This window comes from Bombus affinis, unplaced genomic scaffold (assembly GCF_024516045.1).
Source record: "Bombus affinis isolate iyBomAffi1 unplaced genomic scaffold, iyBomAffi1.2 ctg00000059.1, whole genome shotgun sequence".
Lineage (NCBI taxonomy): Eukaryota > Metazoa > Arthropoda > Insecta > Hymenoptera > Apidae > Bombus > Bombus affinis.
Window position 1 is genome coordinate 354,562 of NW_026108820.1, and position 23,291 is coordinate 377,852.

General features: G+C 38.5%; 2 long non-coding RNA genes across 2 annotated transcripts; both read left to right on the top strand.

Annotated features, from left to right (window-relative positions):
* The first annotated feature begins 8,821 nt into the window (after positions 1–8,821).
* On the top strand, positions 8,822–9,904 carry LOC126926878 (uncharacterized). Its single transcript, XR_007714982.1, has 2 exons — positions 8,822–9,246; positions 9,420–9,904. It is a non-coding gene; the product is annotated as an uncharacterized LOC126926878 (long non-coding RNA).
* A 4,817-nt stretch (positions 9,905–14,721) lies between these two features.
* Positions 14,722–16,564, top strand: LOC126926858 (uncharacterized). The gene is made up of 2 exons (XR_007714953.1): positions 14,722–15,264; positions 15,783–16,564. It is a non-coding gene; the product is annotated as an uncharacterized LOC126926858 (long non-coding RNA).
* Positions 16,565–23,291: the final 6,727 nt, after the last annotated feature.

Here is a 23,291-nt window from a genome sequence, read left to right on the forward strand (position 1 = left end):
GCGCACCTGGCAAACGGATTGCTTTTATTCGAAAGACAGTTTCTTTTTTATCATAATTCGTGCGTTATGATACATGTTTCGATGATTGAGCCGTTAAGCGTGACAAAGCGATGGAATTGTTTTGCACAGAAATTCTGGTTCTAAAATTATGTTAGGGATTCTAGGGCGTAATAACATCTTGGAACGCAAAGTTATCGATGTGTCGATGAAAGTTAAGCGAGCTTTATCGAAGCACACGTTCGAGTCTTTGGGCGATTGCTAGGAATACGCGTAATGTTTTTTTCCGTGAGCTGAAAAGTTGAACGACTATAAATGGCGTTTGTAGAGGATTTCAAAGCGGAAGAAGAGGCAGATTATTTAATACATAATATCTTCCTTTATAATATATCTAATATCCTAATAATTAGATGAACGTAATACAAATGTTTAGAATCAGAAATTATCTGTTTATATAGAGATCTGTTTGATGCAAGATCTAAAATCAATCAAATCGGATTGTATGGATTATGTATTTGACTGTGTTAATCCTTTGACGTCGATAGCAACGATGTATATAGCGAATGGCGGTTATCAGCCAAGATTATGAGCACGTACGCAAATAGACTAGAATATTTTGCAAGAATGAAATGTCTTGGTATGGTACGCTTTAATCTATCTATCCAAGTCAAAATAAGTATAAAAATCGCGTGGCAATCAACATATTAAAAAAAAAAAAAAAAAAAAGAAAAAGAAAAGGAGAAACAGATGTTTCTGATTGTTTAGTGCATTTTCATAAAATCTTCTAAATGTTTAATTCTCATAGAATAAAAGGGAGAGCATACGTTTGAATCTCAGCAGATTTTATTAATTCTTTGAAACCATAATATAATATGAGTATTACATCAACTTTAGTTCATACATGTAACAACATATTATTCTGCGCGTAACAGTTACATTTAATGAAACATTTATTTATCCAGTAAATCCATATTCTCTATTAAACGTTCGTTTATTAATAAAACTGCCATAATCGTCCACGCATTGTTCGCTTCCTTAATTATTTTTCAAAGTATAACGATAATCAATGATGCAACAGAAATATCATGTAACATCCCAACAATCTTACATGAGATTTTAGCTGTTTTTACTATACAAATTAAGTCATTATTAAAATAAGTCATTATAATAATATATATATGTCGGAGATGACAGAACACCGGAACCTTCCCTTTGGAACTTTGGGAAGACCCCTAGTATTGAAATTTAGATTTCACCATAGCCGTATTAAGAAACTGTTGTCATTCGATCCGACTGTATTTATTTGAGATTTATGATAGTGAGCTCGGGCTCGAGACGACAATCAGTCGCCGAACGTAGCCGCGGTCAAAGGGATGAACGTTTTGTCTAACAAAGGCATGAATTAATTCTATAGCTCTTCTTAAAAGAAATACTTGGGACGGGGCACGACGGTAAACGTTTCAATGGTTTCTGCCACGTGGCTCGCCACACGCAGACTTTGTCCTTCGGGTAAGATGATTGCCAGATGCCAACGCATCTTCACAGTATATGTTTAGCTGGTCAAAGTATATATTTGACTTGATAATGAAATACAGGAATACAATTTGAGCTGGTCCAGATCCGCACGCTAGCAGTGTTACTTTATGACTGAAAAACCCCGAAGCCAACGTCGCCTGTCTACAGTTTATGGTCTGCCTCCCTGCTATTCTTTTGTCTATGTGCTGTCGATGGCTTCAGCGCTTGAGGAAGCTAAAAAGACCAGATGTGGAGTTTTCCTAGAAGTGGTGACCACTTCAATAGCTATAATACGTTTTATATCACGCGTAATATAGTTTCGTAATATAGTAATATAGTTTCTCAGCCACAGTGGCGTTACAAGGGCGAGACCATACGTGTCTTAATGGCGTTGTTTCGTTGACATTGTCACGTAAAATAAAAAGCAGGAGGCTCGTACGAAAAGAAAAAATTAAGATAACAAAAAAACAAGAGAATTTATTTCTGAATTTACACTGACTGCGATTTTGTTCTGAGCTCCAGCCGTGACTTTCCAAGACTGAAACTCTTACAATTTGACTTTCGGTAACATCTGTTTCTTCTTTGTTTGTCATCCCTCAATATCCCCACTACCCTGCAGGCGTACGTGACCGTTGTCACACTTCTAGGACATTCGGTGGAAGGACCGTTAGGATACAGATGACTCATTAGGCACTTCGGCGATATACATTGTCGCCAAGGTCGCCACATCTCTATCTCCATCATCGGTCCATCGGATTTGAAGTATGCCGGTCGTGACATACCCCCCAGTTTAGATTGATCTTGGTCCTCTAAGATCGTAGTAGAATTGGTTGGATTTGTTTATAAATCGTAATTCCTATCCTGTGAATTTAAGACAACTAACCAAGGGTATTGTTACTAGTGCCAGGGTCAGCATTATCCTGGAAAAAGTACGTTTTCAATCGGTTACCATGTATCTTTTTCTTAATATTGTCGATAGATATAATGTAGTAAGGAGTTTTCACATCATTGATTCTATAGGGTCCTAACCATTCAATGTCCAACTTATCTCTTTTATGGTCATTGTGAATTAAAACAAAGTCTCCTTTCCTAAACACGGTCTGAGTTTTAACAATCTTTTTTTCTTGGTCTCGCTTGTAGCGTTGCTTATTTTGAATAAGTGTTTTGTGAGCTGTTTCCCAATATTTATTTAACTGTTTTTGCCAAAGTGAGTACATATCGTCATAGGTAAATGCGGGGAATTTGGATATTGCGGAAGGTAAGTTCGCTTTTCGCCCAAAAGTCAATTCGAAGGGGGAGAATCCTGTTCCTTCATGTTTTGCAGTGTTGTATCCTAAACAAATGAAATTAAGTACTTCGTCCCATTCTTTGTCATTGCCGTGTAACGCAGTACGAATTAAATCTTTAACCGAGGCATGTGTTCTTTCGAGGAATCCGTTACTCTGTGGGTGAAATGAAGTTGTTTTGACGTGTTTGATTTTAAAGGCCTCTTCAAATTTCGTCATTAAATCGCTAACAAAATTTTGTCCTTGGTCTGTCAGAATCGTCTTTGGTGCCGAAAATATGTAAATATAGTGCTCAATGAGCGCGTTAATTATAGATTCAGTTCGTTGCGTTTTAAGGGGAACAAGGATTAGATATTTCGTAAGTTCGTCGTGAATTGAAAGTATATATTGATTTCCGCGTTTGGTTTTCGTCATCGGTCCTATGATGTCCATAGCGATTTTGTCGTTAGGGTGAAGTGGTGTGTCTGAGATCTGTGGGGACTCTTTGGGTCTGATACGTGTTAGTTTCTCCTTTTGACATGTGTCGCATGTCTTCACGAAGTTTTCTACTCTTTCAAAAAGGCCGGGGATTTTGAACTTATCCTTAATCCGTTGATACGTTTTCTGTATCCCTAAATGTCCTACGGTGTCGTTATGGTTTTCCTTTATTGCTTGTAGTATTTCGCTTTCGTCTAGTTTTAAGATGGGGTTGGGCGCATAAGTGACTTCCTTGTATGTGTCGTTAAAATATATTAGCATGAGTTTAATCTGTGTTTTCTCTAATTCAGTTTTTTTTATTTATTTATTTATTTATTAGAATATTTACAATCAATTCTCGTTGAGAATTTTCAGTAACTTAATTTGGCGTGATACAATGACATGGATTATAATAGCTTTATATTGTTGGTTCTAGTAGGACTAAGGATTTAATCTAGTGGGTATTTTCTTTTTAGTCTGCGGATCTGGTCCGTCGTGTCCAGTAGTTGGGTGACTAGTGGGTTGTGGTGGTTGTTGACTCTTGTGTTATATCTGCTTCTGGACTTGTGTATTTCATCTTTGACTGTAGATATCTTGAGGTCGCGGTGGATTGTTTCGTTGGTAACATATCAGGGTGCATTTAATAGGGATCTTAGCGTTTTCGATTGGAAGCGTTGGAGTATTTCAATGTTGGAGTTACTTGTGTTCCCCATAGTTGGATTCCGTAGGTCCAGACAGGTTTTATTACGGCCTTGTAGAGGGTTATTTTGTTCTGTATGTTTAGTTTGGAGCGTCGGCCCGTGAGCCAATAGAATTTTCTTAGTTTTTCCTTTAGTTGCTTTGTTTCTTCCGAGATATGTTTTTTCCAAGTTAGTCTCCTGTCCAGGGTCATGCCCAGGTATCTTACGGAGTCCTTGCTTGGGATTATTGTGTTGTTAATGGTGACCTGGGGGCAGGTTTGTTTTCGGAGCGTGAAGGTTACATGGGAGGATTTTTTTTCGTTTATTTTAAAACCCCATTTTTGGAACCACTTTTCCATGGAGTCGAGACTTCGCTGGAGAGTGGATGAGGCAATTGCCGGGTCTGCGTGAGTAGATAATAGTGCTGTGTCGTCGGCAAATGTTGCTATTGTTACCTCGTTTGATATGGGTAAGTCGGCAGTGTAGATGGAGAATAGTAGGGGTCCGAGGACACTACCTTGCGGTATGCCGGATTCTATTGGAAATGTTGCGGAAGTGGCGCCTAGACATTTAACTATGAATTGTCTGTTGGTAAGGTAGGATTTTAAGATGGAGTAGTATGGGTGGGGTAGGATTTTTTTAAGCTTGTAGAGTAGCCCTTCATGCCATACTTTATCGAATGCCTGTTGGATGTCTAGGAATACGGCTGAGCAGTATTTTTTCTTTTCAAGGGTTTGGCTGATCATGTGGGTTATGCGGTGGGTTTGCTCTACTGTTGAGTGTTGTTTTCGGAAGCCGAATTGGTGATCTGGGAGAGTTTTCAATTCTTCTAGGAGTGGAAGGAGACGATTCGTGAGCATCCTCTCGAATAGTTTAGACAGGGTAGGTAAGAGACTGATTGGGCGATAGGAGCTGGCTTCATATATTGGTTTACAGGGTTTGGGGATGAGGGTGATTAGTGAGATTTTCCACGCCTTAGGAAAGTGTTCAAGGCGGAGGATGGCGTTAAAGATTGATGCGATGAGTGCGATCCCTTTTATGGGGAGTTCCTTGATTGCTTTATTTCCTATTAGGTCGTGACCTGCTGCTTTCTTGGGGTTTAGGCGACTGATTGCTTCTATGATCTCTGCAGAAATGAAGGGTTGAATAGGAGGGGACATTTGGAAGGGAGTGTGCAGGTATTCGGTGACGTCCGCTGCAGCTATGGAGGAATGGGGTTGGAATACTTCAGTAAAGTGTTTGGCAAATAGGTTGGCTTTTTCTATAGGGCTACGCGCCCATCCATCCTGCGGGCGGCGGATTGGAGGTATTATTTGTGGGGGGCGCGTGAGTTTCCTGGAGGCTTTCCATAGTGAGTAGTTTGAGTCGGCTGTGGGGGACAGGCTGGCGAGATATTTGTGAAAACGGTCATTATTGTAGTTCTTTATGGTTTTGGATAGTTTTCTAGTTGCGTTGTTTAGTTTGCGTTTGTCCTCCGGTGTTCTATGGGTCTGCCATATCCTTCTTAGTCTACGTTTTTCTGCTATTTTTTTTAATATGTACTGGGGGTATTCGTGATTGCTGATGGACGTTATTGCCGGTGTGGAGAAGCGGATAGCGTTTATTATGCTCGTGTTTAGGTATTCCGTGGCTGCTTCGATTTCTTCATTGGTTTTTAGTGAGGTTGAGGCTGAAGTTGTGCGGGTAAAGACTACTCTAAGGAGCTGCCAGTTGGTGTGTTGGTTATGAATGGAGCCATTAGGTGTATTCTCGATGATAGTTGAACTGACTGTTACTATCACGGGGGAATGATCAGAGGAGAGATCAGCCGAGGAATTGATTTGGACGTGTCTTGACGAGATATTTTTAGTTATGAAGAAATCAAGGAGATCGGGTATATTGTTTGTGTCGGTGGGCCAGTGTGTGGGTTCGTATGTGGTAAGGTAGTTGAGGTTGTTGGTTGTTATGCTGTTGAGGAGGTTTTTGCCTCTTACTGTAACCAGTCTGCTACCCCATTGGGTGTGTTTAGCGTTGTAGTCTCCTCCGGCTATGTATCTGTTGCCCAGGGTGTCCAGGAAGTGGTCAAAGTCTTCTTTGGCGATGGAGTGTCTGGGAGGGCAGTATACAGCTGAAGTGGTGATTGTACCATGACAGTCTTCTATTGCTACGTTTGTTGCTTGGAGGTAGTCTTTCTGGAATGGTTGAAGTTCGTAGTGCTTGATGTTTGATTTGATTATGATTCCGGTGCCGCCGTGGGCCTTTCCGCTGGGGTGTTGGGTGTGGTAGAAGTTGTAGACGTGTATTTTGAGGTAGTTTTTGTCGGTGAAGTGGGTTTCGTATATGAGCATCACATCGATTTGCTGTTGTTTTAAGAATAGTTCTTGTTCAGATTTGTGCTGAGCTAGACCGTTGGCGTTCCACAAAGCTATTCGCATTGGTTTTATTTTGCTTCTGTGCGTATGAATTTGTCCATGAAGAGTGTGAGTAGTGACAGCAAGTTGTTAATTTGCTCAGTTTGCTTCTCGATAAGTTTTTCGAGTCTGGTAAAGTTGTCTGTTCTTTGTGGGGTGGGAATTCTATTTTCTGTGTGTACACTGTGTGTTTTCGAGTTGTTTACGTTTCCTTGCGTTGCCTGCGCATAGGATACTGTTGGTGTGGTGAGTTTTTGGGGTTTAGGTTCTTGTATGGTTATGTCCTTGGGTCTCAGTTTTGGATACTTTATATTATGTAGTGTTTTGTAGGCTGAGCATCCTTTGTAGTTCGCAGGATGCTCTCCTTGACAGTGGATACATTTGGCGGGGGTTTCCGGGGATTTAGTGCATTGGTCAGTGGGGTGATTACCTGCACATTTTACGCACCGGAAGTTATGATTGCAGTATTTCTGCGTGTGGCCGTACCTTTGACACCTTTTGCATTGTATTATTTCTTTCTTTACAAGAGGTGGCTCGAACTTAACTATGGAGTTCATCAGCCGATTGATGTTGTAGATTTCTTTGTTGTTTGTTTTTTGTTTTAAGTCTATAAAAAATAAGGATAGTGGGTTTTTTGTGATTCTATGCCTAATGTTGCTGATGTTAGTTACTTCGTGGCCGTGATTTAACAGTTCGCACTTTAGTTCGTCTAGATCGGCTGAGTGGTGGATGTTGCGTAGCACCACTCGAAATGGTCTTTCTTGTTTGAGCTGGTATGTGTGGAATTTAGCGTTTAACGTTTTTAATAGCTTGGTTAACTTTCTATAGGCGTCTGGGTGGGTCGGCAGTATTTTCACGTGGTTGTTGTTAATCTTTAACTTGTAGTCCTCTTTGCTGATGTCTTTTTCGATAGTCTTAATCATTGACTGTATGTCGATTACGTCGTTAATGAATATCGGTGGGGGAGGGGGAATTCTTTGAGTATGGAGATTGTATTTTCGAGCTATCGCGGGGAGACGTAATCGCGAGGAAACACGTCAACGGGAGTCGTAAATTCCCGTTACGATCCTAATGATCGACGCCGCGAGTAGATCGATCCCCTGATTTCCGTTAAGATAATAGGGGTGGTTGAATTAATATAACTCCGTGATTGGTAGGGTTATGATTATATTTTTCTCCAACAGCTTCGTTTAATCACACACAATAGTAACGTCGTTGAGTCTGAAGATTGCCTGGATCTTGCTCAGATTCTGACTGCCAATCTGAGAGAGGAAGGCTCGTGGGTCGTAGTAGATGTGGCGATTGATCAGATCCAACCTTGACTGAATCGAATCAACAGGATCAACCGAAAGACTGAATGAAGAGACGTCGACTGCTTGACTCCGACTGTTTGACTTGGGTGGCTTGCACTGACGACTGACTCGAACGATTTCCGTTATGAATGTGAGGACACAGATCCCCGTTACCATTAGCTAAGACGTTAACGGTTGAAGTTGGGATATGGAAGTATCCTAACGGCATGACTCGTGGGAAAACCCAGATGTTTCTAATCTCTAAATGCCTGATTTTCCCTGTCATATAATTAACAATTTTTCCCGTCATAACTACCAGCTTACTCCGTAATATTTAAGAACGTTCAATAAACCTAAGGACCTTTTAAGTACCCGCTATAAACCGAAAATGCTTGCAGGATTCAAGGTTTCTGCAAGCTAATGAGAATCGGTTTATGGTGGGCCTTAGTTTTATTGAGGGTTCTCTAATGACGTTTGGGTCTGGACGGTCAGACATTAAAGTACGTCGCGCGGACCTTTTCACGCGACGTAACAGAGATTATTTACCTTTTCGGTTGTAATCATGGAGTCTTCCGTGGACTCCAGTATTGAAAATCTATTGTAGGTGGTCACCTGGCTGGCTGATGGTTTAGTTTGACTCTCGTTTACATTTGTCTTGGTTGGTTCGAGCTTTCGTTTTTTCGTGTGATGGTCGTTTACGAGGATAGATGTGTTGCCCTCTTGCCACGGGGGAGGAAAAATGGCGGTGTTATAATTTAGCTCCGGGGAGCCTGTTGGGAATGATAGAGCCATCATCGAGCTAGTTAGTTCAGTGTGAAAGAACTAGTCGAGAGGCTGTTAACCCCTGGCTAGGTTAGTTGGATTCGCTTTCGACAGATGGGCGTCACGTGGAGTTTTGTGAACTTCACAGGGCACTGGACACACGTCTGCACGTCTCGGCACTCAGCAGCAACTGGATGGTCACGTGCTGCTTTGTGAACATTGCCGGGCACTGGACACACGTCTGCACGCCTCGGCACTCACGAACGAACTGGATAATGTATGTGATAATGTATTTTTAGTGTATCCTGTTAGCTTAACAAAACATAACGTTGTTCAACGTTTGCATAATATATTTAAAGAAAAAGATTGATCGTACTTTCTGATCTGAAAAAATAGCTCTGTTTATACATTATACATTATACATGGGAATTAACATTATGTATGGGAATTAACTAGTGTCTATATAGTTTCACACTGACAAAATAGTTTCGAGTTACTTAAAAATAGTTGCTTGATTCAAGCAACTGTACGCGTTAACAAAATAATTCCAACTTACTTGAAAATAGTTGCCTGATTCAAGCAACTGTACGCGTTAACAAAATAGCTTCGAGTTATTTGAAAATACTTGCTTCACTCAACTGCACACATTAATAAAATAGTTTCAAGTTACTTGAAAATAGTTGCTTGATTGAGGTAACTTGACCAATCTGAATCATCATAAAAACTTGGAAGGATATTTCAGGCAAAATTACAGGTTCACATTGGCAAAATGATTTTAACTTACTTGAAAATAGTTGCTTGATTCAGGTAACTTGAGCAATCTGAAACATCATAAAAACTTGGAAGGATATTTCAAGCAAAATTACAGGTTCACATTGGCAAAATGATTCTAACTTACTTGAAAATAGTTGCTTGATTCAAGCAACTGTACACGTTAACAAAATAGTTTCAAGTAACTTGAAAATAGTTGCTTGATTCAGGTAACTTGACCAATCTGAATCATCATATAAACTTGGAAGGATATTTCAAGCAAAATTACAGATTCACATTGGTAAAATAATAGGTTCACATTGACAAAATGGTTTCGAATTGCTTGAATTCAAATCGTTTGACGAAGCAACATGACTAATCTGAATAGTTTAATTGTCATCTTTATCCAAGACTCGCATAGTCAATCGAGCCATTCGGAAATCACATTGACCAACTCCAAAATTGAAAAGTAGAGAAAAGTAATTACAAGTATCGCAAGTGGTGAGACAATATGCGATAAAAATGAAAAGATGAGCGTGGCGTTAAGCTCTAAGGAACTAGAGGTTTTGTGAGAATCAATCGTGTACTTGGACGATGAAATTGCGAAATTATGAGATTGTCCAAAGATGAAGTTGGTCAATTTGACTTTCGCCAAGCTCGATCGTCACTACGACAGTTCTCGCGTATCGAAACTATCTTGATGTTTGTGTCGACAGGTGAGACGAATGAGCGATCGTGGCGGAGAAGGATCAGGACATTCGGTCGTTACGATGGAATCAGTGTTACCGACTTTATTTGGCCGTCGCGAATCAGTCGCCTGTTTTCCTTTTGGAGGCGTGACGAGAATATTGCCAAATCGTCGAGACCCAGCGTCCAGAATGTCCGCACCACTGAGCGGTAGAGGAAATACGCACTATCTTCGGTTGGACATTATGGACGACATCCCATACCTAAGAGCGAGGGAGGTAAGGATCTTTCGTTTATTCTTTTTCACTTTCTACCGTAATAGATCAGCCACAGATAGTCCATTTCGACGAATAGTTTCTTTCGATCGACGTGGAAACCGTCGAAAAGAAAGATTTAGGATATTGTAGCCGTTCGCCGATAAGGAGCGCCATTTACGCCGAAGGAGATCCGTTCTCTTAGAACGTTCATAGAGTCGCCTGTCTACCGTATTGGGTCTGCCTCCCTGCTATTCCTTTGTCTATATGCTGTCGATGGCTTCAGCGCTTGAGAAAGCTAAAAAGACCAGATGTGGAGTTTTCCTAGAAGTGGTGAACACTTCAACAAAAATAAACGAAAGATCCTTACCTCCCTCGCTCTTAGGTATGCGATGTCGTCCATAATGTCCAACCGAAGATAGTGCGTATTTCCTCTACCGCTCAGTGGTGCGGACATTCTGGACGCTGGGTCTCGACGATTTGGCAATATTCTCGTCACGCCTCCAAAAGGAAAACAGGCGACTGATTCGCGACGGCCAAATAAAGTCGGTAACACTGATTCCATCGTAACGACCGAATGTCCTGATCCTTCTCCGCCACGATCGCTCATTCGTCTCACCTGTCGACACAAACATCAAGATAGTTTCGATACGCGAGAACTGTCGTAGTGACGATCGAGCCTGGCGAAAGTCAAATTGACCAACTTCATCTTTGGACAATCTCATAATTTCGCAATTTCATCGTCCAAGTACACGATTGATTCTCACAAAACCTCTAGTTCCTTAGAGCTTAACGCCACGCTCATCTTTTCATTTTTATCGCATATTGTCTCACCACTTGCGATACTTGTAATTACTTTTCTCTACTTTTCAATTTTGGAGTTGGTCAATGTGATTTCCGAATGGCTCGATTGACTATGCGAGTCTTGGATAAAGATGACAATTGAACTATTCAGATTAGTCATGTTGCTTCGTCAAACGATTTGAATTCAAGCAATTCGAAACCATTTTGTCAATGTGAACCTATTATTTTACCAATGTGAATCTGTAATTTTGCTTGAAATATCCTTCCAAGTTTTTATGATGATTCAGATTGGTCAAGTTACCTGAATCAAGCAACTATTTTCAAGTTACTTGAAACTATTTTGTTAACGTGTACAGTTGCTTGAATCAAGCAACTATTTTCAAGTAAGTTAGAATCATTTTGCCAATGTGAACCTGTAATTTTGCTTGAAATATCCTTCCAAGTTTTTATGATGTTTCAGATTGCTCAAGTTACCTGAATCAAGCAACTATTTTCAAGTAAGTTAAAATCATTTTGCCAATGTGAACCTGTAATTTTGCCTGAAATATCCTTCCAAGTTTTTATGATGATTCAGATTGGTCAAGTTACCTCAATCAAGCAACTATTTTCAAGTAACTTGAAACTATTTTATTAATGTGTGCAGTTGAGTGAAGCAAGTATTTTCAAATAACTTGAAGCTATTTTGTTAACGCGTACAGTTGCTTGAATCAAGCAACTATTTTCAAGTAAGTTGGAACTACTTTGTTAACGCGTACAGTTTTTTTTTAATTTATTTATTAAAATTCACAATTCGTCCAATTTGGACATTTGGTGGAATTTTTTAACGGTTAAATTAGCATGTTTGTGGCTACCCCCAGCGGGGTACCATCCTCGTGTTTGTTAGATTATGTCCTTTATAAGGTCTGCTGGGTGCTTCCTTTTTAGCCTTCTGTCCATGTTTATGGTATTGTATGTTTCCGCAGCTAGCCGGTTTGGGTGTGTTGCTATTCTTGATTTGTATTTCTCGGAGTATCTGCTAATGTCTTCCTTGACCGTTGGCATTCCCAGGTCCCTCCGTATATCTTCGTTTCTGACGTACCAAGGTCCGTTTACTATTGTTCTGAGGATTTTAGCCTGTATTACCTCTATTTTGTTTATATGGCTCATTGCTGCTGTCCCCCATAATGGTATTCCGTACGTCCAGATTGGTTTTATGATCGTTTTATATATTTTTAATTTATTTTCTATGTTTAGTTTGGATTTTCGGCTTGTTAGCCAATGCATTTGTCTCCTTGTTTTCTGTATTTTTTCTACTATTGATTTGATGTGTAGTTTCCATGTGAGTTGTGTATCTAAGTGGAGTCCTAGGTATTTGACATGCTTTGTTTGCGTTATATGCGTGCCGTTTAATAGGATGTTTGGTGGTATCTTTTTTCGTAGCGTGAATGTAATATGGTTGCATTTATTGGGCTTCGCTTTTATTTGTTTTTCTTGTAGCCAATTTTCTATTTTTATGATATGTTCTTGTAGTATTTTGACTGCCGTTTCTGGGTTAGTATGCCTGACTAGTATAGCTGTGTCGTCCGCGAATGTCAATACTGTGCTGTTGGTAGTTGTTGGTATGTTCGCCGTATATAATGTGTATAGTATTGGGCCTAGGACGCTTCCTTGTGGTACCCCGGCCTTGATGTCTTTAACTTGAGAATGTGTGTCCTTGATTTTTATTACCAAGGTTCTGCTGCTTAGGTAGGATTTTATTAATTGGTGTATTTGCTCCGGGAATTGTTTCCTAATTGTTTGTAGTAGACCTTCATGGTTAATTTTATCGAATGCTTTCCCTATGTCTATAAAGAGGGCTGTGCAGTATTCCTTGTTTTCTAGTGCTACTATTATTTCGTTTATAAGCCTGTACATTTGCTCTATCGTGGAGTGTTTGTTTCCGAAACCAAAGTTCCCAGTTGTGTCCTCCAGCTTTCAGTAGATTTGTTTGGTACCTCCTTTTTGCTGTTTTTCCTAGGTACTTTCTCAAACCTTTGACTTTTTCCTCATCGCTTTTTATTTTGTATTTTTTGCATTCCTCTTCATACTCTGATATCCAGTTTGTAGCTTTCTCAGTTCCTTCAAATCAGAGATTTTTTTTAAAAATATTAAAGGACGCCAACGTATATTCGTCTCACAAGAGTTTGGCGAGCATATCATAAAGACGGTGCATGATTTCTTTGGCCATGTTGGAAGGAATCACATATTGAAAAAAATCCGACCCTTTTATTATTTCAAAAATATGGACCGAATTGTCGACAAGTTCTGCAAACAATGCGAAACTTGCATTAGGAATAAAAGCAGAACGAGAAGACCGATCGGGCTTATGTGGAGACTAGGACCAGCGAGGAAACCGTTTGAAATAATGTCATTCGATACGGTCCGAGGTTTTTCCAACAACAACTCACCAAAGAAGTATATCCATATACTCATAAATCACTTTTCAAGGGCTGTTTTTATGTCCACATCGAAAACACAACGCGCGGAAGATATCATAAAACTTATAAACTCGACAGGAGAAACTGACTCCATAAAAATTATCCTTGCAGACCGATACCCAGCGATGACATCCAAGGAAATTCAAGAGTACGCGAGAGAGAAAAACATTAAATTAATTTTCACCTCGACAGACTGTCCATCCTCCAATGGACTAAACGAGAGGGTAAATCAAACATTAGTAAACAGAATCAGATGCAAGATCAATTCGAAAAAAAAAAGAAACTGGACAAAGATCGCAGAAAAAAGCGTAGAAGAATACAATCACACCAGACACAGTGTAATGGGATTTGCCCCAAATCACTTACTGTATGGGAAAATGATCGAAATCATCCCTAAGGGAATGACAGAGAAGAAGATAAACTTAAAAAGAGACAGAGAAGAAGCATTTAAAAACTCAGCAAGAAATTTCGAAATCAACAAACAAAAATATGACAAAAAAAGACGAGAACACGAGTTTAAAATTGGTGATACGGTCTTCACCCACAACGGAAACAGAATGAATAGAAGTAAGCTGGAAGAAATTAGGAAAGGACCTTTCAAAATTTTGAGAAAGATTTCAAACTCTATATATGAAGTGGATAACGGTAACCGGAGATCTGAAGGGAATTTCTTCAAACTGGCCCGGAAAAACGACCGAACAGAAAGGAAGTCGATCGAAGAGCTTCCGTTCCAACAGCTTCGACGTGTCGACATTGCACGGAGCTAAAAGTAAGCTTAGCGGATCCTCGAAAGCCGCTATTTCGACCTTTATGGCACCGTCGAATTGGTTCACGAAGAGACACCAATCGATGTCGAAGAAGCCGGAAGATTTAGTAACGGCCAGTTTAAGTCTCAAGTTCGATAAATCGAAGGTAGTGAAGGCGGTGAAGGAAACGTTGGGTAAAAAGTCCCCTAATAGCGAGGTCAAACACAAAGTCGTATGGGACAACACTAGTGGAACCAAAGTGGACGCTCAGGTAAGTTGTATTTCTCATTACGATATCGTTTCTTGTTTAAGAGCCATCGTAGGTGAAAGGGGGAATGAAAAAGAAAATCGTAAATCGTAAAATCTCTTCCAGAGAATGCACTTTATCGTAAAAATTAATAAAGTCAACAACAACGTGAAATTAAATAATTGTTGTTTGATATTCTGTATTATCGATATAGGTGAAACGTGGAGAAGATAATTTGCAATCATTGCGGACAATATCGCAGTGACATTATTATCAATCGGTAATATTAAAGATAAAATTCATATGGGATGAAAACAGAGCGTCAAAAGTGGTTATTTTTCGATCTTCTTGCGAAGGGAAAATTCCTGCAAAATGTTTAAGAACGGCTCTCAACAAGGAATGAAAAATGTTATTACAGTTCCATTTTCGTGTTCGTTTTTTTTTCTACATGATCCATGTGAAATAATTCTTCAGATGCTCTGCTGGTAAATGAATCGACGTTTGTAATAGATGAAATATGAAGTACAGCGAGATCGTTGTTGGCTATTGTTCTACACCGATATCGACAAAATAATTCTTCGACAACTCTATTGATAAATCAATTGTAGTTTGAAATCAGACGAATCTGAAGTACCATCAGTTTGTTGCTACGAGAACAATAGCCACCAACGATCTCGCAGTAATTCGGATTCGTTCGATTTTAAACTTCAATTGTTTTATCGACAGAATCTCTGAATAATTATTTTGCTGGTAAATTCTGCTGGTATATCGATTAGAGTTTGGAATCGAGCAAATACGAAGTACAAGATGGCTATTGTTCTCACGTAGCAACAGTCTGATAGTATTTCAGATTCGCTTGATTTCAAACTTAGTTCCCTTGGTTTAATTACTGATTTATCAGCTGGATCAAAATTTAAAGAAAATGAAGATCAAGTGTAGCGCGTAAGTTTGACCTCTGCTTAATTTTTTCATCTCTACACTCATCTTTTTCAACTTCCATGTCACATTTCGTATAAATGCTAATAATTCTTTGTTTTTTTTTTTTTTGATAAATTCTCTTAAACGTCGCACAAGAATTTTTCGTTCGCGAGGAGGTGCAAAAATGGCCACTTTTTGACTTAGGTCAAAATTTGCAAATTTGGGGTTAGCCCCAACTTAACCACACTTTTAATCCAACATGAATTTTATTTTAATATTACTGACCTCTGATGGTGGATCTGCGATACTGTACTTAATGATTGTAAACTATCTTATCGAGACTTCTCATCTATATTAATAATATAGGAATGTTAAATATTATTTTGAATATTAGGAATATTAAATAACAGTTAAATACTTTTAACTGTTTATAATAATTTACTATTACGTATTTTAACGCGAAATCTCGTTTCATAAAAATTTTCATTCAAATACGTAAATACATAATATTCATAAATTTATAAGAACAATTTTGTCCGTAGGTATTTGGTAGCGCAATTGAGAAGATGTTAACGGCGCAAAAGGGAAACGATACGGGGGCTTCCGGGTCGAGCGGAAAGCCCTCGGTATCTCCGAACAAACCAATGTCAGGCAAAGTGACAAATTGGTTTTCAAATATCAAGAATCAAAATCGGAATCAGACGGAATCCAGCGAACCGTCTCTCTGTTCTTCCCTAAAGGACCTATTCAAGAAGTAATGGGGAAGAACAAATGCTAATAAATGTTAAGTGTCTCTAGTTTAATTAACACTTCTTTATCTTTATCTTTATTAACACTTATTTATTTAAGAATTTATTCAGAGATTAACACGACCTAATAGATGACTGACAATCTGGTGTAATTCAAATTAACGAGCTATACTTTCCTTGTACTTTCTTATTGCTATACCTCTACAATATTCTTTTATCGTATCTGTCGATTTTAATCTCACACAAATATATAATAAATGTGTATACAGTAGTTGACGAAAATATTAGATAGAAGATTTTTGCGAATATATATTATGTGTGTTAGTGTTTTTCTTCACTTCACTTCAATGTAACGAGACGTGTCTATCATGATTACACCGGTAAAAATTGAGACTAATTTGGAAATATATATATGGAAGCTAGAAGATGCTTATTGCAGACGTACACATAGCAAAAAACTAATGTACAATGTAAAGAGTATTTTTAAACATGTGATTGATTAGGGGTAAAAATGCTCCTACTAAAAATATTGTGACTTATTTATACAATACATAATTAACTGTCCAAATACCGATGGTAATCAATAAGCATCTTATAATTCCTATTTACATTTGTTTCAAAAGTTTCTTTCGTTTCATAAGGAAATAATAGATGCACGACACTTTTTGTTTTATATTATTCTATCGATTTATGTATGATCTATTTTGTAGTAATAGAACAAAACGAAAGAAACTTTTGAGACAGCCTAATGCATCTTGAAATTCATGAAAAGCTTCAACAAAATATTCATGGAAAGTTTCTGTAAGCGTCCGAGTACTTTCGTGAGCCGTTATATGTATAATAATTCGTTACAATGTTAGTGATAGCTTGGAAAGTGAACTATTTTTATTATACATCTTTTTACTTTCCATATTACGCTCATAGATACTTTAAAACGCCGCGATACTAACTCTTATCTATCATGTTTACGAATGCCTATAATTTGTGAAACCGCTTCTGATTTTACGGAAATTTTGCAGTTGCTTGATGAATGAAACAGATTTGTTAAGAGAATCACATGTTATAGATACCTGAACTGTGATTTATTTAATATATCTTTTCTGATTTGTTATCCTGCAACATTTCCATGTTTTACGAAGCTTTAAATTAAATTTCACAAGTTTATTTTCCTTAAGCTAAAGACGATGCTGGTGAAATATTTATTTCTGAAGTAAAAAGTAAAAATATAGCTTACATATTGCTTGTATTTAATCATGTATTACGATTAATCCTGTTGCGATACTCGTATATTTCAGTTAGGCTCTGGTTTTAGTAAACAAGAAAGATTTATAATATCTTAAGAAGATGTTTAGCATGAAATCATGCTAATAAGAAGTTTTTCATGTTTTTCTTCAGGCTTAAAATATTTTTCAATGTTGTGAAAAAATTGGGTTGAAAATGAATAAAAGGGTGCAACAGGGTATTTAAACAAACTAATATCTCTTATATGAATAAGTCGAGTGATATGCTGTAAATTATTTTCACAAAAAGACACCCATTTTTATTATTGTTTTCTAAACAAAATTCAATATGATTTGTTATACCTGTAATAGGAAGTTTCTTTAACTAACATTTAGTTATCGATCCTATTTTTATTGAAGTTTAACAATACTGTTCAATGTTAATAATTATTAATTTACAAGTGAAGGGTAATTCCAACGAAGAAAGATATCATTTGCAAACAAATAGTTTCAGATAAAATCAGCATTGGTACTGTAAATTTAAGATATTATAAATCTAATATGTATTGTATCGCAAAGCGGGATTCATGATGAAAAATTAAATATAAAAGTCCATGAAATTTTGCAAATTTAAGCATCTCAGTTGATACAGCTTTAATAAATGTGAACAAAAGTTTAGTCTATCTCTATATTTAAATAACGCATGATATTTAATTCTACAGTATAATTAAACAAAGATTCGAAGCTGAAAATTTCGAAATATAATTGAACAATATATCGTACAATAAATGTTATATGATGTTCTGTAAAGGAGAATTGCATTTTTATGAAGAGGATCAAAGATAAAGGAGATTTTTGTTGAACGATACGACCGTTTCGAAATTCCATTTTGATCTTGTGTATGTATAGTGTATCTCGTACAAAAGATATTACAACAAGCGTCCAGTCATAATGTGAAACATTAATCAAAATTTCTAATCTCGAGTGTTTCAAGCCCCAGAACTCATCTTAATAAATATAAGAAGGACAGATTAAATTCAATCTGATTTTTCTAATTTTCTCGTTAATAATTAAATATAAGCATCAATCAATCAATAGTTCATAATGCACGGTATAATGCGTATATAACATTCATCTGATTTCAATTAACTTACGTTTAAGCAAAATAATTATTCGAACTGGTTTATCATTCACATTATTACACATTTTAATTGTATATATATCTAGTACAACATAGAAAGGATGTTTTAGGATTATGAGTATTCCTTTAATTTTTAAGAAGAACAATAAGTATGCATAGTATTTCTTTTATCTCATATTCTAATTTCACCACATTGAATTTTCTAAAGAAAGATGATCTATTTATTTTAGATAACGCAAATCCTTTATTTTAGATATGCAAAGTCAAATATATTTTTGTCAATAAAGACACAAAAAATCTTAGATGTCTAAATGTCAGCTTTAAGAACAGTAGACTTGCCTGCCTTCAAACTTAAATGTCCTTTCCAGTAGTAAAACTTAAAATGACATTAACAACGGCAGTAATATTTACGCCTACAGATGGAGGATATTAGACTTCGATTAAAATACAAGTAGCTCAATAAATATGTGTCTAAGTACGATGGTTAAAGAATAACGATTCGTCATTCTTTATTCCAGCGCTTAATGCTATCCTTCTTTCAACAAATACAATCCTAGAACAATGCCGCTGAAGAGAAATGTTATGCGTGAATTTATTTGCCTTTGCGGGACGAAGGTTTATTAAATTATTAAATGAAAATATTAAATGAAAATGAATATGTATAATTGTGTGTATAAAAATTGATATATGTATGTATGTATAAAATATATATATGTATGTATATATATATGTCGGGTTGGCGTTAAGATTAGAGTTAGGGATAAGGGCGTGAAACGAATCCCTATTGGCGCTAGACGTGATCGTTATGCAATAGAGGAGATATTTACTAGTGCAAATATGACTATGATGGAATTGGACAAGTAATCGCGATAATTAGATACTCGAGAAGCAAATGACGATGATCCTAGGCTCAATAACGAATCCGCGGTCAACGGGATGACGAACTTTACCCTTCGTTACCGTCTAAGTTACACTGTATGTTAGAGCAAGGGGCAATTATTACGTATACGAAAGACAGGTCGATTGCCGATGAGATCGCACTAGAGTGAGTGGCTCTCCGTCGCGGTGACGCTGTCGAAGAAATCTATGATGGGTGTGCCTAAGGGAACGAGATCTCGGAGTCGTCATCGACTCCAGTCGGAGGTTCGGTGCGCATATCGAGATGGTGTGTAATAGAGCCGACAAGTTAATAGGAGCCCTTAGGGGAATTCTACCCAACATCAACGGGCCGCCCAGCTTGGCTCGTAGGCTCTACTACAACGTGTGGGAGTCCATCGTAACTTACGGAGCACCGGTGTGGGCTAGAGCAGCGAATACCGATAAGAACAGGAAAAAGCTGAAACGAGCACAACGAACGGCCCTGTGCATAACAACGACGGCATACCGTACCGTCTCCCACGCGGCACTTTGCGTGTTGACCGGGAATCTCCCGATTTGCATAAGGATAAAGATGCTCGGAGAGACCTACGAGAGGAACAAGATCCATGGGTCCAGGATTGGCACGGATGACGGCAGCAAGCTGAAGGAGGAACTGGAGGCGATTCGCAAGAAGGCCCAAGAGGACTGTCAGAAGGAGTGGAACAACTACAAAAAGGAAAATATCACAAAGAAATTAATACCGAGTGCGCTGCTATTTACCAAAAAGAAGATGGACATCGATCACCACACCATGCAGCTGCTAACCGGGCATGGGAGCTTCGATGTCTATAGGAAAAGGATTGGCAGGGACAGCGACAGCAACTGTCTCGACTGTGGAGATTCGAACGACGATGCAGAGCACGCCCTCTTCGCGTGCCCGAAGTGGACGGACAGAAGGATCGAGCTGGAGAACGCTCTGGGCGGGAAGATAGACGTGGGCAATCTGATCGCCACGGTGACCGCCAAGGACGAGAGCTGGAACAAATTCAGGCAATTCTGCAAGACCGTCATGTGTCACAGGAGGGTGACAGCGAAGGCCTGGGAAGAGGCAAGGAGGAGAACGAGCGAAACAACAACTACGTGGAGCAATGAGGGCAAGAACACGAAACAACGAAAAACCGCAGAAGGAGACCAGTCCAGTATTCTGAACTGGCTGAGAGGACGACATGAGCAGTAACTGCCCGAAGAAGTAGATACAACGGGGCACGAAAGGACAACCCTGATGACTGCCGACAGGTTTTACCGGGGTTGTCTGCCCTCTAAGCGGAGGAAGAAGGAGGAGGGGTTTTTAGTGGGTATGGCAACGACAACCGACCGACTCCCACATAACCCAGTGATGCGGGTCACTGGGCATGCGTAATTGCATTTTCCGCTCCCCACGCAAAAAGAAAGACACGAGATCATCGGATTCGCGGAGAAAAGTCTCCGTTCGAAGGGTGTGGGAAATTGACGTTGCTGTTAATTGGTCAATTTCCATGTTGGTGGTTAGAGAAAGATATTAGCTGTCCTTGGGAAAAGTTGCTAGCGGGAAGCGTCGTTCGTGGAAGGATAGATTTCTCTTATCTTCCCGTAGTTGGGGCACAGGCCATTTGTCTATTTGAGAGACTTTGTGTAATTGAAATTTAATATTCGTAGCGGGTCCTCGCCCAGCTAAACATATACTGCGAAGATGCGTTGGCATCTGGCAATCGTCTTACCCGAAGGACAAAGTCTGCGTGTGGCGAGCCACGGGACAGAAATCGTTGAAATGTTTACCGTCGTGCCCCGTCCCAAGTATTTTTTTTTTTATGGAAAGCTATAGAGTTACTTCATGCCTTTGTTAGATAAAACGTTCATCCCTTGACCGCGACTACGTTCGGCGACCGGTTGTCGCCTCGAGCCCGAGCTCACTATCATAAATCTCAAATAAATACAGTCGGATCGAATGACAACAGTTTCTTAATACGGCTATGGTGAAATCTAAATTTCAATACTAGGGGTCTTCCCAAAGTTCCAAAGGGAACGTTCCGGTATTCTTTCATCTCCGACATATATATATATTATTATAATGACTTATTTTAATAATGACTTAATTTGTATAGTAAAAACAGCTAAAATCTCATGTAAGATTGTTGGGATGTTACGTGATATTTCTGTTGCATCATTGATTATCGTTATACTTTGAAAAATAATTAAGGAAGCGAACAATGCGTGGACGATTATGGCAGTTTTATTAATAAACGAACGTTTAGTAGAGAATATGGATTTATTGGATAAGTAAATGTTTCATTATATGTAACTGCTACATGCAGAATAATATGTTGTTACATGTATGAACTAAAGTTGATGTAATACTCATATTGTATTTATGGTTTCAAAGAATTAATAAAATCTGCTGAGATTCAAACGTATGCTCTCCCTTTTATTCTATGAGAATTAAACATTTAGAAGATTTTATGAAAATGCACTAAACAATCAGAAGCATCTGTTTCTCCTTTTCTTTTTCTTTTTTTTTTTTTTTTTTTTTTTTAATATGTTGATTGCCACCCGATTTTTATACTTATTTTGACTTGGATAGATAGAATAAGCGTACCATACCAAGACATTTCATTCTTGCAAAATATTCTAGTCTATTTGCGTACGTGCTCATAATCTTGGCTGATAACCGCCATTCGCTATATACATCGTTGGTATCGACGTCAAAGGATTAACACAGACAAATACACAATCCATACAATCCGATTTGATTGATTTTAGATCTTGCATCAAACAGATCTCTATATAAAAAGATAATTTCTGATTCTAAACATTTGTATTACGTTCATCTAATTATTAGGATATTAGATATATTATAAAGGAAGATATTATGTATTAAATAATCTGCCTCTTCTTCCGCTTTGAAATCCTCTACAAACGCCATTTATAGTCGTTCAACTTTTCAGCTCACAGAAAAAAACATTACGCGTATTCCTAGCAAGCGCCCAAAGACTCGAACGTGTGCTTCGATAAAGCTCGCTTAACTTTCATCGACACGTCGATAACTTTGCGTTCCAAGATGTTATTACGCCCTAGAATCCCTAACATAATTTTAGAACCAGAATTTCTGTGCAAAACAATTCCATCGCTTTGTCACGCTTAACGGCTCAATCATCGAAACATGTATCATTTTTTTTTTATTTTTATTTATTAGAATATTTACAATCAATTCTCGTTGAGAATTTTCAGTAACCTAGTTTGGCGTGATACAATGACATGGATTATAATAGTTTTATATTGTTGGTTCTGGTAGAAACTAAGGATTTAATCTAGAGGGTATTTTCTTTTTAGTCTGCGGATCTGGTCCGTCGTGTCCAGTAGTTGGGTGACTAGTGGGTTGTGGTGGTTGTTGACTCTTGTGTTATATCTGCTTCTGGACTTGTGTATTTCATCTTTGACTGTAGGTATCTTGAGGTCACGGTGGATTGTTTCGTTGGTAACATACCAGGGTGCATTTAATAGAGATCTTAGCGTTTTCGATTGGAAGCGTTGGAGTATTTCAATGTTGGAGTTACTTGCTGTTCCCCATAGTTGGATTCCGTAGGTCCAGACAGGTTTTATTACGGCCTCGTAGAGGGTTATTTTGTTTTGTATGTTTAGTTTGGAGCGTCGGCCCGTGAGCCAATAGAATTTTCTTAGTTTTTCCTTTAGTTGCTTTGTTTTTTCGGAGATATGTTTTTTCCAAGTTAGTCTCCTGTCCAGGGTCATGCCCAGGTATCTTACGGAGTCCTTGCTTGGGATTATTGCGTTGTTAATGGTGACCTGGGGGCAGGTTTGTCTTCTTCTTTGTTTGTCATCCCTCAATATCCCCACTACCCTGTAGGCGTACGTGACCGTTGTCACACTTCTAGGACATTCGGTGGAAGGACCGTTAGGATACAGATGACTCATTAGGCACTTCGGCGATATACATTGTCGCCAAGGCCGCCACATCTCTATCTCCATCATCGGTCCATCGGATTTGAAGTATGCCGGTCGTGACAAGAGCAAGGTCGTTCAAGATGAAAT